The sequence below is a fragment of the Homalodisca vitripennis genome, chromosome 3, assembly GCF_021130785.1.
Source record: "Homalodisca vitripennis isolate AUS2020 chromosome 3, UT_GWSS_2.1, whole genome shotgun sequence".
Lineage (NCBI taxonomy): Eukaryota > Metazoa > Arthropoda > Insecta > Hemiptera > Cicadellidae > Homalodisca > Homalodisca vitripennis.
In genome coordinates, this window is record NC_060209.1 from 87881750 (window position 1) to 87898717 (window position 16968).

The 16968-nt window shown below is 35.4% G+C and overlaps 1 protein-coding gene across 2 annotated transcripts in view; it reads left to right on the plus strand.

Moving 5' to 3' along the window:
- Positions 1-2517: 2517 nt before the first annotated feature.
- LOC124357155 overlaps positions 2518-16968 on the plus strand; it is a 36876-nt gene continuing 22425 nt past the window's right edge. For both annotated transcript variants that reach the window (XM_046808662.1, XM_046808663.1), the window contains exon 1: positions 2518-2583. The gene's annotated coding sequence lies outside the window, so the exon portion shown is untranslated. The remainder of the gene's footprint in view (positions 2584-16968) is intronic.

Here is a 16968-nt window from a genome sequence, read left to right on the forward strand (position 1 = left end):
TTTAATGCTGTTGAACAGATTGATATTTCCACAATTACATAATTTATTTACCGCCAGCATGTGGATTAAGTGTTAATTCAAAGTTGTATTTCGAGAAAATACTCCCAAAAATGAAGGAACTTAAAATAAAGTGTCTCTCCATGATACATTGTAAAATGAAAACAAAAATGAAGCATTTTGGCGCAACGCGTTGCATAAAAACGTATAAACATAAACGTATTTTATGTTTATACATTTTGCAGACACTCAAGATCAAAAGTCCTATTTGGTTAGCTGGTGAGTGCAGACCTGCTGTGGCCTGTATTCAGATTAACAATTAGTGATAAGTTTTTATAAAGTGCATGGGATAGACACACAACATGGCTAATGGACTTCTTGACTTATGCGTCACAATAGGTAATGTTTTGTTAACTTAACCTAGATTGTAGTCATGTATTAGTTTAGTCTTTTTCCTGAAGAAGAGATCAGATTGCAGATCTCGAAACGTAGTGTTACTGAATGTATTTTATCACTGAACGATGGCAAATATGCGGAAAATTCTGTTTCCTTCACAATCCTTCCATCGTCAAAAAACAAACTTCCAACAAAGGACTATAGATTTTCAAGATCGCAATCAGTTTAAGACAAAAATACATGAAACTAATAATGAACCACTGCAATGTGTAACTGTAGAACTAATAATTAACCAAAAAGGCAACAAAACTTAATTTTGATGTATTTTTGGGGATTAAAATGATTAGCTATTTTTTAAATTTTAGGTTAGGGTTAGGGATGGAGGGTTCAAGCTGTTTCATTTGTATTTTGTCTTAATAAGCTTGCAGTCCTGAATATATTTCACTCCTGTACTAATCTAATTATGTATATTAAAATACAGCTACAATATGAAAAAAGTAGCAAAACTGATAAATATATCTGTATGTTTCTTGTTCCTGTTCCAAGGAGCAATCACAACCAAATGGGAGGGTTGCTATTTAAAATTTCTGAATTGCAGGCTCTCTTTCATTCAAGAGACTCCGCGTCTTTCAGGAGACTGAACACGTAAAGAGATATTTCCTACTCACCTGGACATATTGCATGAGTTTCCTTTTTTTCTATGTTCCATCCCACAAACACTAGCAGATGAGATGAGTGCTGATTGATCACATTGTGGCGTCCTTCTTCCTTCACCACATCCCAGCCTCCTTCATACGTTAACGTTCCGCCAGTCACTTAATAAACATGTATAACAGTATAAATAATTTCAAGTTATTTTGAGACGGTTAACAATTGCTGAATCGACTGATCCATATATTCGGAATGAAACAAACAAACAGGGGATAGAAGAGGAGTACGAATTCCATTTCCAACAGTTACGTGCTGCAATAAGAGGATCACGGCGTTTCGAGGACAGGAATTTACTTGATTGTTCGAGTTTCAAATACTAAACAGTAAGTAAAACAAGTAGATCATAACAATCTAAGAATGCAAATCATGTTTCTGTTAACTTTGCTTGAGATGTGTTTATCACCATATTTTGTAGTTTATTTTGTTCCATGCGTAGATTTATTTTACAATTTGACACCTAAAGAAGAGTATAGATTCAAATCCTCGAAAAGCTGGTTTTATTGTAACACTTAGCAAATGTTCGTAAAATTGTCACTCCTTCGAAATTGATGTCTGTAAAACTCAAATAAATTTAAAACAAAAAAAGATGATACACAACGTTAACGCCTTAATATATATTTCTGTACCCGCATAATGCATGCTTGATTTTTGTACTAGAAATAACTTACCCATTTCTGAGAAATGTATTATTAACATATACTTCTTATTCTTTGGATTTTGGAATAGTTGTTTCGATGACGTAACAACTGTTCTAACTGTACTCATTGTTTGAAACCTTTATAGCATGGAGTTTACCTAATTTAACATTAATTATGACAGTATGTATATGAACTGACAGCGAAAATTCGATTTTAACAGCAATTGAATTTTAAACTTTCATACATAATAGATACAGCAGTTAATTAATATAACATAAATTATAGGGAGTTTTAGGTTTATTGTATGTAAAAAAAACAACTTTCGCTAACTATTTTTGTTAATTTTTGAAGAGATTTCAATTTAAAAATAAATACAATCTTAAAAACTAAAATCTTTGTATGCTGCACGATTCCTTTATAGATAATTTTATAATCCTGGCTTCACCTGTTTGGCTGTATGCCTTTTGAGACACAAAGTATATATAACTAAAAATGGCGAATAATATTAAATCGAACTAAATTACTTTATTTTCTTGTACATTAGCAAACGAGATGTTTACAGAACTCGGTTTGAGGACGTATAAGATAGTTTTTTTTAATCTTATTTTCTGAAGATACAATTATTACCCCTTGTCTTCCATATTAACTATACAATTTTTTACCACTTTATATCAGTAATTTGAAGAAAAAAAAAAAACAGGAAAATCCCAAGAGAACCGAAGGAGAAGCTAGTGAGAGAGGAGAAGTGGGTCACGGTATAAAAGTGAGGTTCAGGGCTGACCCCCGCTCACACGGTACACGTCTCTCTTGCGGTGCTGTCTTCTGCTACTACCGGTCCTAGGTGAGTGTCCTCTGCTGTCTCTCAACTCATGTTTCACTCATTTCCTTGGTTCTTGCAATAAATTATTGCGCAGTACAAATATAACAGTTAAATTACTGATTTTAAAACGTTTTTACAGAGAAGTGTGTCTTATTAAATAAAATTGTTCTTTAGAAAGTTCGGGGTTTAATTCTCTTTTCGGGTTAATTTTGCTACGTTACATTTAACTATTTTAAAATCAAAAGCACATTACCATAATTTTACTATTGGTGTGTTGATATTTTATTTATTGCTTTATTAACTCACAACGGTCTATGCAGTATTGAGACTATCAGGACTATAGACAGTTAATACACCACACAGAGGTTTCCTGTATATGTCCTAGAAGAATAATGCGGGTTAAACCGTTGTCCTACACTATTATAATAAATAACTGCAGGCTAACGTATATAACTTAATGTATCGATTTGAATTTAAAAGGATATTTTATTAATTAATAACAAAGTAACTTTTGATATTAAATTAAACTTGTATCTGTTACTTAATTTTTTTTTTAACATTTCAAAAAATGTATATTGAACCGTACAGTGTGCATGCACAATTTAGTATTCGTAGTATATTTATTGCAAAGGATCTGTAAATTCAAAATAACTTTTCCAGACAGTTTGTTTTTATTTCTTAAAATAAATAGTAATAAAATATTAGTTTAGTCAGAAACGCAGCAACCACGAATGCCCGGCACGAATAAATGTTGAAGTACTGTCAAATAAAAACACGAGATAATGAAAAACAGGTTATTGATATGCTGCCTTGATGAATTAAGTACTATAATATAATCATCCACTAATCACAATAACACAGAGGTGATGTATCTTAGACCTTGTAATGCATAAATAAATATTACGCGTCATGAAGTGTATAAAACATAAATACGTCTTATTTCAACTACTCTTCTTATATTGAACATGTTATCTCAATTTATTTTTATTTGTAACCATTTTTATTCAAAAAATAATTAAACTTACCAGATTTATTTTGGTTGTATTATCCCCTCTAAAATTTAAGTCGTCAATTCTGGCAAGTTAAGGGGTTTTTGTTAGTTACAAATTTTTTAACGTTGAACCAGCTAAAAGTCAGTTCTCAAATATTATGTGCTTTTATGTCCAACAGTCCCCAATTTTTGCATCTCTAGACTGGATCAAGGTATTGTAATGTGTTTCCTCAATTGGATGCAACGTCTCTTAGTTGTGCTATTAATAATTGTTTCACAAGATTTTTACAAGATTACAGAGATATTACAGTTTTAAACAATTTTCCTCAAAACGAATTAAGAAACACCATCTTCCTTCCCTAAGAAGGCATTCTTTCCTCGGCTCCACTCCACTAAAATTGTAAAGCAAAATATCTCAACCCCAATGCTGTGCTCTATTTCTTCTAAAGCTTTTAGCGTATTTCCAATATTAAAATAGTTACTTCACCCTCTTATTAGTACTTATGCTGAAGGGGACGAGGGGGGGGCAAATGTCTTTATCATAAGATCCCAGGTAATATATAGCTTTCAATTTGAATGAATTATTATTCGTGTCCATTTATATGTCGAACTTGACTTCAATCAGTACTGTACCAACGAGAGGCGCTATCAGTTTCAATTAAATCGGCTTTGCTTATGGTCTTGACGTGTTTTAACCATATACAATTATTTCCTTTTTTAGACGGGCAGATCCACTTACCTACCAAATTTTAAGTTTCAGGCTTAAGTCTAGAATTGGGGGATTAATTGTCACGAGTGACAGACTGTGGTGGCTCTCAAGTGGGCTATAAATAGGAAAGGAATTACAGGATAAACGATGGTACAAGCATCACACTTGCACACGCGGGATGGGTAACGGCGGCGTCTGGAAGGACTTGCGGCTGTAGAGATCGCCCTGGTGAAGTCTATTTGGCTTTGATGGAGAACTAGTTGCCATCCTCTTTAGATGGTGACATCGTTTTTCGATTGGGACTTTATATCACTCCATCAGAAATTGTAAGCATTTGAAGCTGAATATTATAATCAGGACCAAATAAACGAATTTGAAGTAAGGTCATACTTTTTCACTGTATGTGTGGAGGGAATGCCACGTTCTTTTGTTTCTTGGATGTCACTTCCTAAATTTTTAACTTTTGAAAAAACTGAAAAATTTTCTTTCTATCTTCAGCTGTTTATGTTCGAGCCTTTTTACAAAATTACTTAAATCTCTACTTTAAATGCCTATAGTTCCTCAAGAAGTTTTATATTTACATGTTTTATATCCTTATATGAAATCACTTTAAAACGAAAAAATATCTCAACAAATAATCGATTACATCACCAACAATGAATTTTGCTATACGACTGACGTCAGCTGACATTCTTAACAGATGATTAACCAATTAAGAAATCATAAAAATAAATTACTAAAAGTTTTTGAACTAAATGCCAAAATCACAAACTTTGAATTGTTACAGCCTTGTTCTGACCTAAACTTATCACATACCAAACTTAGAATTTGGTGTTATTGACCTGGACAGAGACTGAGATAGCCTTAATGATAGGTTATATCGAAAATTGATCTCTTCGCGGCATGTACTACACTCAGACTTGTATATCCCACTAACCACCAGATTGTCGATGGCAGTAGTCTTGTACAGCATATACAATGGGCTTGCGCCTTCCGCCTTTATTTTAAAACAATTTCCCACGTCTCATAAGTCAACCAACGTCGGAAAACCGTATCGTACGTATCTTCATCAAATGTATCTACCATCTACATCATAAGTTCTGTGATGACACATTGATATTTCCTTACAGGACTCTAACGTCTCAAATATCGATCCGAGATTCCAGGGGAAGGAGAGTCAACCCTTGTTGTTGAGTCTGTGACATACGGATTATCCCAAAATTCACCAAGTTCTCCACCAAAAAGGCTAATGGTCGAACTTCTGGCTTGTTGGGGGCTAGAATACATTTGAATCGGATTTGGGGTTTCCCGATCTCCCCAATACCATTGCAAAACAAAGAAACTTTATAAGGTAGTTGATGGCGGTGGGGGATGAACCATGTCATTGGAAACTAAATTTCGGTAGCTACCAACAGAGCCAAGGCTGGAATCCCAAGAGATCTGATTCTCGACCATCTCATGGTGTAATTTCTTTTGTCCTTGAAAAAATTGAAAATTGATAATGAACGTCCCCTTCATTTCCTCTTGTCAATTGGTTGCCATTGGTTACTTGGAGAGAAAAAACACTTCCTACAATTGAAATTCAATTAGTGACTACAGTATATCAGAGTTTCACGTCTTAAATTGGTAGTGTGATAAGCAATGAACAACTACTTGAAATTTTAAATCAATCACTTTTAACGATTAAAATATTATTTCAATCGTATTTATTTCAGCGTTCTGTTCAGTAGTATACTCCAGCATATTTTAAGAAAGTCTGGGTTTGATTTCCAAGATATCTGATTTAGCAATCAACCAAACTTAGTATCAAAACTATTTGGCACGCTAGTTGTTGACAACTTGGCTAGCCCATAGCTGTTAACATTAATACATCTTTGAGTCCGCGAGGTTACAAAGGACACTAACACTTTTGCTTTCGATAGTGTGCATAATTGAGACCAACGCCAAGTCGAAACCCCAATGAAAGTGCAGAGAGGGCGCGAGACGAGCTGTGCCTGCCAGACCACTCACTAGACACGTCCGCTACAGCGGTCACTGCCCACCACGAGCTATAAACCCTTTCCTGGACATAAGCCGCATTAGAGATAACCAGATCTCTAGAGAGTATCGCATTTGCTTTTCTTTCTGGCGGAATATAACAGTGGAAATTTGCAGATCTTCTGCACTCACAACAGTTAAAAACCAAAATGCGTACCGGGTGGCGACTTTTTCTAAATTAACTCAACTCAAAGCAAATAGTGTTACCATTATAAATATCGAATTATTGAAAACTATGTTACATTTTTATATGAGAATTTTTTTCTATATTTCATCACGAATCCCATCCTCCCTCTATTGTTACCATAACCATAATTTCACAAACGGCTAAAGAGTTAGGCACGAATACTCTCAACTTTTATGCGACTAACATTTAAAACATTGAACAGAGACCTTCCAATTGGTTATTTTATGATAATCCACTTTCTCGACCTATCGGGCGGCTTTAGCATCCCTTGCCCGCATCACTTTCTAGAGGTAAATGACACAATTATAACTATTCTAACCAAAATATAGTACTTAAACTTTATTAAAAAATATTTTTAAAAATTGTATTGTTGGAAAAGAATAACAATCAGCAAACTAAAAAAAAATAGAAATATTTAACTAACTTTAAATTTTAACTTGGATATAAAAACATCCTTACCTGATAGAACATTCAATGCTCTCAATCGGATTCATACGTTAAAGTTCTATTGTCAGTTTCGTGAAATTTGGCATGAAATATAATATATAAATCCCATCAATTTTACTTAAATAAAACACTTTTTTAGTATTTAGCACAAAGCCATGAACACTTTAAAATATAAAACTTACAATGTTATACCTGAAACAGTTATTGTCAAACAAGAACTGACAACCGATACATAAATAACGGTAAGATATTGTTTACTGTTTCTTTTTTATCTTTGATATAATAATTGTAATCAATTTACAAAGCGTGAGAATAACACAGTCAATTATATTCAATAAATTTAGTCTACTATGTTAAAAAAGATATTAGTAATAAGGGTTTTTTGTAAATATTAGTAAAAAAACTATTTTTTTGTAGTATACTCTTCAGAAATTTAAATCTGTAAAGCAATTGCCATACAGTATTTTAATTTTCTCTTCTTGAACAGATAATTAAAATTCATTTCAGAAGTGGAACAATAGTGTAAATCTTTCTTGTTTCAAATATTGGATTACCATATAAAATTATTGAAATGGCAACAAATCCAGTTAAATATATGATGGTGTAAGCAAGTTACAGTAATCTAATTGGCATGTTTGAAGAATAGTTTACTAGCTTGTTGTGGATTCTCTACAAGAGTGTTTCATAACAAAGTGACTAGCAATGGTCTACAGGATAAATCTGTGATATGAGGAAAAAGGGACCTAAGTTTTGTAATTACATTGTATTAATTAAAATACTGAAAGCCGTTAATAACTAATTATTATAATGAAATGTTTAATATTTAAATGTTTTAATGAAAATAAGGAAGGCGCTACAGTTACTCAGGATCATAACAATAAATAAGACATGTAAATGATGTAAATTTATTTTATATAAATGGACACTTTCAATGCCACACTCAGTTGCAGTTAAGAGTACACATTCCACCTAACGTTGTAAGGGTGTCGTGTACTAAAATAGTGCAGTAAACTTTCATAGAAGCATTAATATCGCCTGCTGGCGACGAGCTTCTATAACAGTATATTATATTCTATTAATAAGCTGGAAAATAGCATTAAAAGGATTTAAATACTATTACTGGAATCACATGAGAGAAGTTCAATAAACCAGTTTTGGTGTACACTTACCTTGACGTGTACCGTTGCGTTCGTAGCCATTTTAAGATCTTCCGTTTCATCGCACAAATTCCGTTTCATTGTTTAATGCTTCTTTTATCCATTACGTTAATTTAAACATTAACGTCTTATTCATTATATTTGTTCAACTAATGTTAATTCACGCACCAATAGATTCTGCGGAGTTCTGAGGATTCAGCACTAGTTCTTGCCGATGCATATTTAATTTGTTTTTCTCTGACGAGCAGGTATTTTCCTTTCTTAAAATATTTACAATGGTTAGCATTACCCTAAATTATGCAACAGAATATAAAGAATGTTTTACAATATTTTGTTATTTACATGTTCCTCTGGGGGGACGGGGAGGGAATTATATAGCGACTCCCCCAGGAGCACAGGTTTGAACTCCGGTTCAGGCAAACAATTTTCACACGCTAAACAATAATTATAGAGTCCGCACTGAAATTATGTGATAAACGGTTCCGGGGAAGAGTTTTAGATTGTCCAAAAAATCCAAACTTGGTTAACTTGTTATTGTTGTGTTAGGAATCCGTTGAACGTTAATCACCTGCTCTCCAATATTTGGCATTAAAAAAATAACAATTTAAGCGTGTGACGAACTTTGCAATGGCGTTGTTGGGGAAACAGTGGCAGCTGTGTCACCAACAATTTTGTTATCAGAGAACTTTTAAATAACAAAATATTGTACAACATTCCTTAACTTCATTTGCAACATTTAGGGTACAACTAACTATTATAAATCTTTTAAACAAGGAAAAACACAAGCTCGTCAAAGAAAAACAAATTAAAGACGCATCGGCTAGATGTTCTGAAGTTAGGATTCAGAATACCACACAACTTTAATCAGCTCCAGTAACATATATTTGAAATTCGTCAACTCCTTCCGTACAAAGAAGACCCACCCACCACACTGAAGTGATTTAGCAAATGCCTTACATACTTTTAAGTACTGAAAGAGCACAATAATATGTAGTTACGCTTAATGTGTTAAGATGCTTAAAGTACGCTTTATCCTTTTTGGAATGTACACCTACACAATTAGTATTTTTAACTTGTCCCATCCAATGGTCAAAATCTTTAAAATGATGGGTTTTATTATGTCTATTCATTTTTTATTTCATATTACTGATAATCTTGTCTCATCAGTATTTGTGGCATATTCTACCCCATAATCCCTTACACCAAATCGGGATGACTATAAATTGGTCGTTATTCTCCTAAGATAGGAGTTGTTGGGTTGTTCTTTGTAATGTGTGCAAAGTCACCAAAATATAGGCATAAGGCCCCAACACAAATATTTTACTACATGCCCCTAGGTGATACAAACAGCCCCATCAAATCCCTGCTTAATGAAATCAGTACACACAATTAATTAGAAATGTGTTTTACGGAGCAGCTGTAGTTCATAGTTTAAAACTAAAATCATAGGCTGCAATAGGTCTAACATTTATTGAACTGAACACAAAGTGAACTGTTAATTTTTCAATACATTTCTAAAATCTTGTTTAGATGTTGTAGTAGTTTCTTTTAATTAAATACCCGTAAATAGTGTTGAAAACTTCTTACTTTAAACGTTACATGTTTAACTTTAAACTGTAGCTATTTATACACAAATTGATGCTTTCAATTTGCATTAAAATTATTATAATAATTTTCAACACAACTTTTTAACATATAATTTATAATATTTATCATATTAGGAGTTCGAATTAAAAGATATTGAATATGGGGTTGCTATTCATATTTTACGGTAATAATCAGTCAATTTCATTAAAGAAAACAATACAATAAAATTAGTCATTCATACAAATCCTCATCTTGTCTTTACATAACCTGCAAATTAAGACTCGATCACGTGATATCGCCACTGCAAAGAACTACTGGGATGAATTATACAGTATGAACACCTTGATTTATGCATACGTCCCAGTTGTTATTTCACTCATGTGAGGTGCAATTGGTTTGCAGCGCATTACCAGCATGGTCTTCTTAGCACCAACCGAATTACGTACATTTGTACGTAACATTAGTGTCTATGTATCGATGAGTAAGAAATGCTCGAAGGGAATGCACCACAGGGGATTTCCTCAGGTTTTTCGCGAAGACGGGTTGAAAGTGCGGCCACGGAGGAGCTAACGGTTCCGGCTGGTGCGCGGACTAACCCACTTGTCCCGTACTGCTGGACCTACTTTCTGTTTTACATAACCAGTCCCCAATGCTAGCTAGCTCCCAGGTTCAAGTGCAGGGCTGTGCTCGTCCACCGCGCAAGTCTCGCGAGTGGAGCACACACAACGTGAACTGTACAGGGTGTCCAGCAACTCTCCGGCTTTGTTCATTGGATACGGACAAACACAAACAACACCGACCTCACAAGTTGGAGGTTGTGTCCTACCCTAAAATATACATGACCCATATTGATATATATTTACATAAGTACGAAAAAATATAACATAAGTGTACAAAATTACACACGTAACAATGTAGTTACTACTTTCAAAATAAAAACTCAAATTGTAAAAATCAAAAAATACCAAAATACATTTTAAAACGTAATCTGAACGAACAATTCATTTTCACCACCGATGACTTGATTTAGTATTGTTAAAAACCTGAAAAGAAAATTATACAGCAATAACGTTTTCGTTCAATAAACGAACATCCCTATAAATTTAAATACAGAAATTGCACAAGATCAATAAAGATTAGCACGATTATATTTCCTGTTATTTGATATTTTATAAAATACTACAATAAACCAGGTCTCTCTAAGTTATTTTGGTCTGTCTTTTCTGGTTTTCAACTTAAATAAAACCTTTTAAAACAACCACTGAGTATATATACTGCATGACCTGTGAGTTTCAAAGTTAAAAAACTCAGGTACTAACGAATAAAAGCAAATATCCATTTAAAATTACAAAGTTGCAGGATTATTGTACGAGCATACTATATTTGATTCGTATCGAAGTAAATTGCACAACGACTTCAGTTGAGATTGTCCCGGGAAAAATCATCGGGACTGGGGAAATGACGCTGAGACGTAACACATGCGGGCAGGAAGGTTAACAATCTCTGTTAATTATTTTGGATTATCCAATGCCAAGGTCATTTGCAATGAGGGTCGGTCTACAGTGAAGTCTGTTGTTCGGGCACATCGAGCTCACAGGGGTATCAAAACCAGTGTCTTCAAGCTCTGAAGAAAATTGTATGCAAAATAAAAGCCTCTTGAAAATATTCCCAAAAAGGGAGAACATGTTCCGTAATACTCAGCCAGTTCTTTGGTGGTTATAGATAGAAGTAGAGAATTTACCAAAGAGAGCAGATATTTTAGCTTTCTTTGTTACATTTTCTACTTTGATTAATAATATTCTACGAGGAAACCAGAAACTGCAATATAGTTTGCCTGAACGTTATAGGAGTAAACTAGAATTGTGTATCTTGTATAAATACGAGTATCTGCAGTCCAAAATAAACGAAAGAATTATTGTACTAGCTGTTTCGTATTTCTCTAAAATTTAGAAAATTCCATTTCTGAAAACAAGTACAAAACTCTTTAATTTAAAATGATTTTGTTTGAAACCTTAAACACTATTACCAAGAAATAAAGTTATTTACACCTTTAAAGCTGATAAAGTGTAACAATGCGTTACTACTGCGGTAGGCGAACTTTCTTTGTACCGACATGCACATTTAACTACACAAAATTGTGTTCATTTTATAATCAATACATCATACGCGATGTCTTGTATGAACACAAACCTTTAAGTACTACAAAACACTTGTCTTACACCATGAGACACTTATGTTTACAGCGTAGCACAGAAAAGTAAAAGATATATTACGTAGCAGTCCAGTGGATAACGTGGACCAAAATTTACAAAATAACTCTATAAAAATTATATTTGTTCGGTAAATAAAAGTAGGAGACAAGTTTAATTACATTACATCTTACTATTATCGGTGAATGGTGATTGTACCTATTTGAATTATATTTTAAATGGTCTTCAAGTTGACGAATGTGTCACACACGGTTTATTCTATTAGTAGAATTGTTTTGTACTAATTGACTCTCCTTCCTTGCAAAAGAAACCCGCCAATATCGTAAAGCATTACACAACTTTCTATGAAATTTGACATTTACTACGTGTTATATTTAAATCTCATTCCTAACTGTACACGGTGTCTGGATGTGCACTCCACTCCAAGGTCTGACATCCTTTCTTTTCTAGACGACTTGTCACAAAAACCTGGGCGCACCAACCCAGATGTAGATCGTGATGGTGAGTGAATGGTCCCGAATGACCGGAAACACTCGGCAGTACCGACTGTGACGTTAACCGCCGGCTTTCTTCTGGGAGATCCGCCTAGACTGAGTCACAGTTACACGGATCCTCGGAGCGCGGTCAACACGCTCACGAAATCTTCCGGATGTCTCCTTGCCACCTCTTCAGACGTGCATTACCACTCGGTTAATCAGCGTTCCACATTTTACAGTAGCAGGAACAATCCTTCAACAGTGAGACTGTGTTACTTTGTAAATGCTCCAACCACGAGAATAGCTGAATGTATGAAAAATGCTAACTATATATCCGACAGATCCATTCTTCATGGAGACGTTCCTAAAGTCATTTGAAATGTTGTAATCATAAATAGTTCCTCTTAATCCTAGGAAGAATTTTGCTGATTTTGATAGAAAGGCTATCGATCATCAATGTTCCATAATCTGGGACAAAAATTTACAGTCAATTCAATAAATACTTTCGTTATTTTCTGTCGAATTCTTCGATACGCAGTTGTATCGGTCTATTTAATTGCCCTACTGAGATATTATGGTAATAAAAACGTCTGCACTCTGTAAAAAACTTGAAGTGTAGTTGTCAAAATGTGTGCTTAAAAAATAATGTTCGTAAATCAGAGGTTCGTTTCCGTTATATTCAAAATTTTTGGAGTAAGGTTCGAATACAAATAACAGGACAATCTGTGGAAAATGTCAACAAAAGTGTTCACTCCTGACAGATGACTGGGCCAATTTCATTAATCATTCAGTAGAGTTATTACGAAATAAATTTTATGTAATTTTTGTTACCGTGAGAACATGTGAATGTTTTGGAAAAATGTTACACTGGAGTGTGTGTGTGTGTGTGTGTGTGTGTGTGTGTGTGTGTGTGTGTGTGTGTGTGTGTGTGTGTGTGTGTGTGTGTGTGTGTGTGTGTGTGTGTGTGTGTGTGTGTGTGTGTGTGTGTGTGTGTGTGTGTGTGTGTGTGTGTGTGTGTGTGTGTGTGTGTGTGTGTGTGTGTGTGTGTGTGTGTGTGTGTGTGTGTGTGTGTGTGTGTGTGTGTGTGTGTGTGTGTGTGTGTGTGTGTGTGTGTGTGTGTGTGTGTGTGTGTGTGTGTGTGTGTGTGTGTGTGTGTGTGTGTGTGTGTGTGAACCAGGTTGTTGTTTATCTATTTTTAGGTATAATGGTATACTTTTACTTACCGTTGCTGTTGTCCTCTGCCAATGCAATCAGCATGGTGTGTATAACGAGGCAACCTGCACTATCAAAAAGGCCAGTGCCTAAAATGCTACTGAACGGACTATACACATCACATTTGTACAATTATATTCGCTTATTCTTCCCGCAAGAGGCTGAGGTTTAGAACTGTCCATTGCTGTCTATAGCTGGAGTAATGTTAGTGATATTAAGGTACTGTACTATACAAAAGGTGTTCGTAAATCGCAAAGTACAACGTGTACAGAGTGTCCCGGACCTCTGTATGAAAATACAATGTAATTCTCTTATTTTTTTCTGATGTGGACACACAAGCGTTGTGGATATTATTTTATTATCACTGTGTAATGTTTTTTATTCCAAAATATTCTTACAAAAGCGCCATGTCTGCACACAGTTGCAAAGATCTTTTCAACTTACCCTGCGACAAATACTAATAATAGAATTGTATTTAATACCTAATATAAAGAACAAGGAGCAAAATATAAATAAGATTGTCTACGTCATCCCCTAAGTTAAAAAAAGTTTGTTGTTTTAACGGGATTTAAAACTGTAAAAATGTACGGTAGAAATCCAGAGATATACAGGAAAGGAAAAGATAAATACTTTAATAGTTACTACACATATGATTTCAGTATAAAGCTGAATTTCTGTCAGCATATTTAATATTAGTTCTATGTACTGTTCTGTCTATGTTGCGGCGTTAGCTACTCGTTACGTAAAACTCTTAAAAAGTCATAAAAAGGTTAAAGTTTTTTGAAGTAGCAGTATTGATTGTAGTATGTGTGTAAAAGTAACATGCAATTATAGAATTGTTATTCCTGAATTAGTTACACTATAGTAACTATTAGCTAAAACCACTTCGCAATAAATTAGCATGATTTTTGAAGTTAGTCAATTAGGAACTTCACGCCTCTTGAACGTCTCCACATAGTATATACAATTAAACATTGTGAATGTAGGAGGTAGACATTATCATTATTGTTGTAGAGTCAACTTGAAGAACCATTGAGGACTAGTTTCCTTCTTATAACCGCACGCCCGCAGAACCTCTCAATAACGTACTTAAAGCAGATGATAAAACATCAGTAACATCACAGTGGGTAGGACAGTGTAAGTGAAGTGGAGGAATTCTGTGGCCGTGGCAGTGGCAGTGATGCGGAGAAAGTGCAGCGCCGGGCCAGAGCTTGCAGGTATGCGGCCGACCGTTACCTCGTACCGCACGTCCACAGTACCGCTCAATAACGTACTTCAGGCAGATGATAAAACATCAGTAACATCACAGTGGGTAGGGCAGTGTAAGTGAAGTGGAGGAATTCTGTGGCCGTGGCAGTGGCAGTGATGCGGAGAAAGTGCAGCGCCGGGCCAGAGCTTGCAGGTATGCGGCCGACCGTTACCTCGTACCGCACGTCCACGTAGTACCGCTTAATAACGTACTTCAGGCAGATGATAAAACATCAGTAACATCACAGTGGGTAGGACAGTGTAAGTGAAGTGGAGGAATTCTGTGGCCGTGGCAGTGGCAGTGATGCGGAGAAAGTGCAGCGCCGGGCCAGAGCTTGCAGGTATGCGGCCGACCGTTACCTCGTACCGCACGTCCGTAGTACCGCTTAATAACGTACTTCAGGCAGATGATAAAACATCAGTAACATCACAGTGGGTAGGACAGTGTAAGTGAAGTGGAGGAATTCTGTGGCCGTGGCAGTGGCAGTGATGTGGAGAAAGTGCAGCGCCGGGCCAGAGCTTGCAGGTATGCGGCCGACCGTTACCTCGTACCGCACGTCCGCAGTACCGCTCAATAACGTACTTCAGGCTGATGATAAACAGATTCTCTTACAAGAGCGACTCAGTGTGATAATGAAAATAATACGTCAAAATTACAGGGCTATAATACCAATTAGCTGTTTACACTGCACGGATTAAGGCCTCCTATGTAGTCTATATTATACAGTCCTTGAAATTTGGACAAAACTACAACAAATAAAGTTTGATAGACAAAACCAACAATGATATTAACAATATGTACTACAGTGGGTACTGTTGATTACTTGAGTACAACAATTTGAGTAAGGGCGCCGTATTTTATTATGATTTAATAAACATAATTTGTATCTCGTTATAAACTCAAAGTGGGAGAGACAATCCTCTCCTGACAAAGCCTTTAGTGCTATAACAAGAAATCGGTCTGAAGAAATACAAAGGTTACACATCACTTATACATTACACATCTTCCGATCATGAATGTGACGAGGTTCGGTGACGTTAAACTTCTCGAAAATAGCAATTTAAGGATAATCCAACACAAACATTCTAATCGATCTTCCATGGACATGATATTCCCTCGAATGTCATGAAAGATAGTGTCGAGATTAACTTTTGATAGCGGATTGACCGAATTTAGCAATACAGTTTGCTTTCACTAACTATATACTGCGTTAGATTTGGCTCGTAGGGATCCACAGCTATCATTAAATATTAAAATAATTCCACAGTACAGTTTAAGCATGAGTTGTGATCGAATTATGAAATTCCTAATGTGTTATATTTCCAAATAGTTGTTATTCATTAGTTTATTCATGGCCCTTCATAAAACATTTTGTTTTATAATTTGGATTTGGGGTAAATGAGAACTAAAATAGACATCTTAGTTCATGTCGGTGAATCTACAAAACCAGACCTTTTTGGCCACTCCCAATATTTACGAAATAGATGCAGCAATAGATAGGCTATGCACAAATCCTGCTTGATGATTAAATATGATTATTGATAGTCTAATACATATTTCTTTGGAACATCCACTATAAATTGGTGAAACCCTGCATTCGGACAGCATTGCAACAATATGTTTCATACCAAAATTCACCCATCATGCCTGTCAGTGGTTGCAAGACAGTTGGAAGTTGCTAGAAAGATTCGTGTTCCATGGGAGGCTACGATTTATTCATTCATTACACTCACGTTTCATTCATATCTATCTGCTCGTAACCAATTAATTCCACAGTGAGTGTGTTCCACGGAGGGCAAGCACCGAATGCTCGGTAATATATACACACAAACCGTTGCCAGCTATAGCGGTGTGAGTGACCAACCACATATTAGCGTGTCGCGGCTAATCACCTCTCCGGCCACACCACAACGGTAAATGTATCGTTAGCCCAATGCTAAGTGTGTCAGATTCAGTTGGCGTGTAATACATACGTACCAGCCCTACTTCACACACTCGACCCGAGCGTGCATTTCACTGTCACACTGCGCCGGCTTCTTGTTAATTAAGGTTAGGTCGGGTTTTACATTTCATAAGTTAAAACTGACGATCATACTCGTACAAGAATACATATTACCATCGTATAACATACATTTGTTATCATC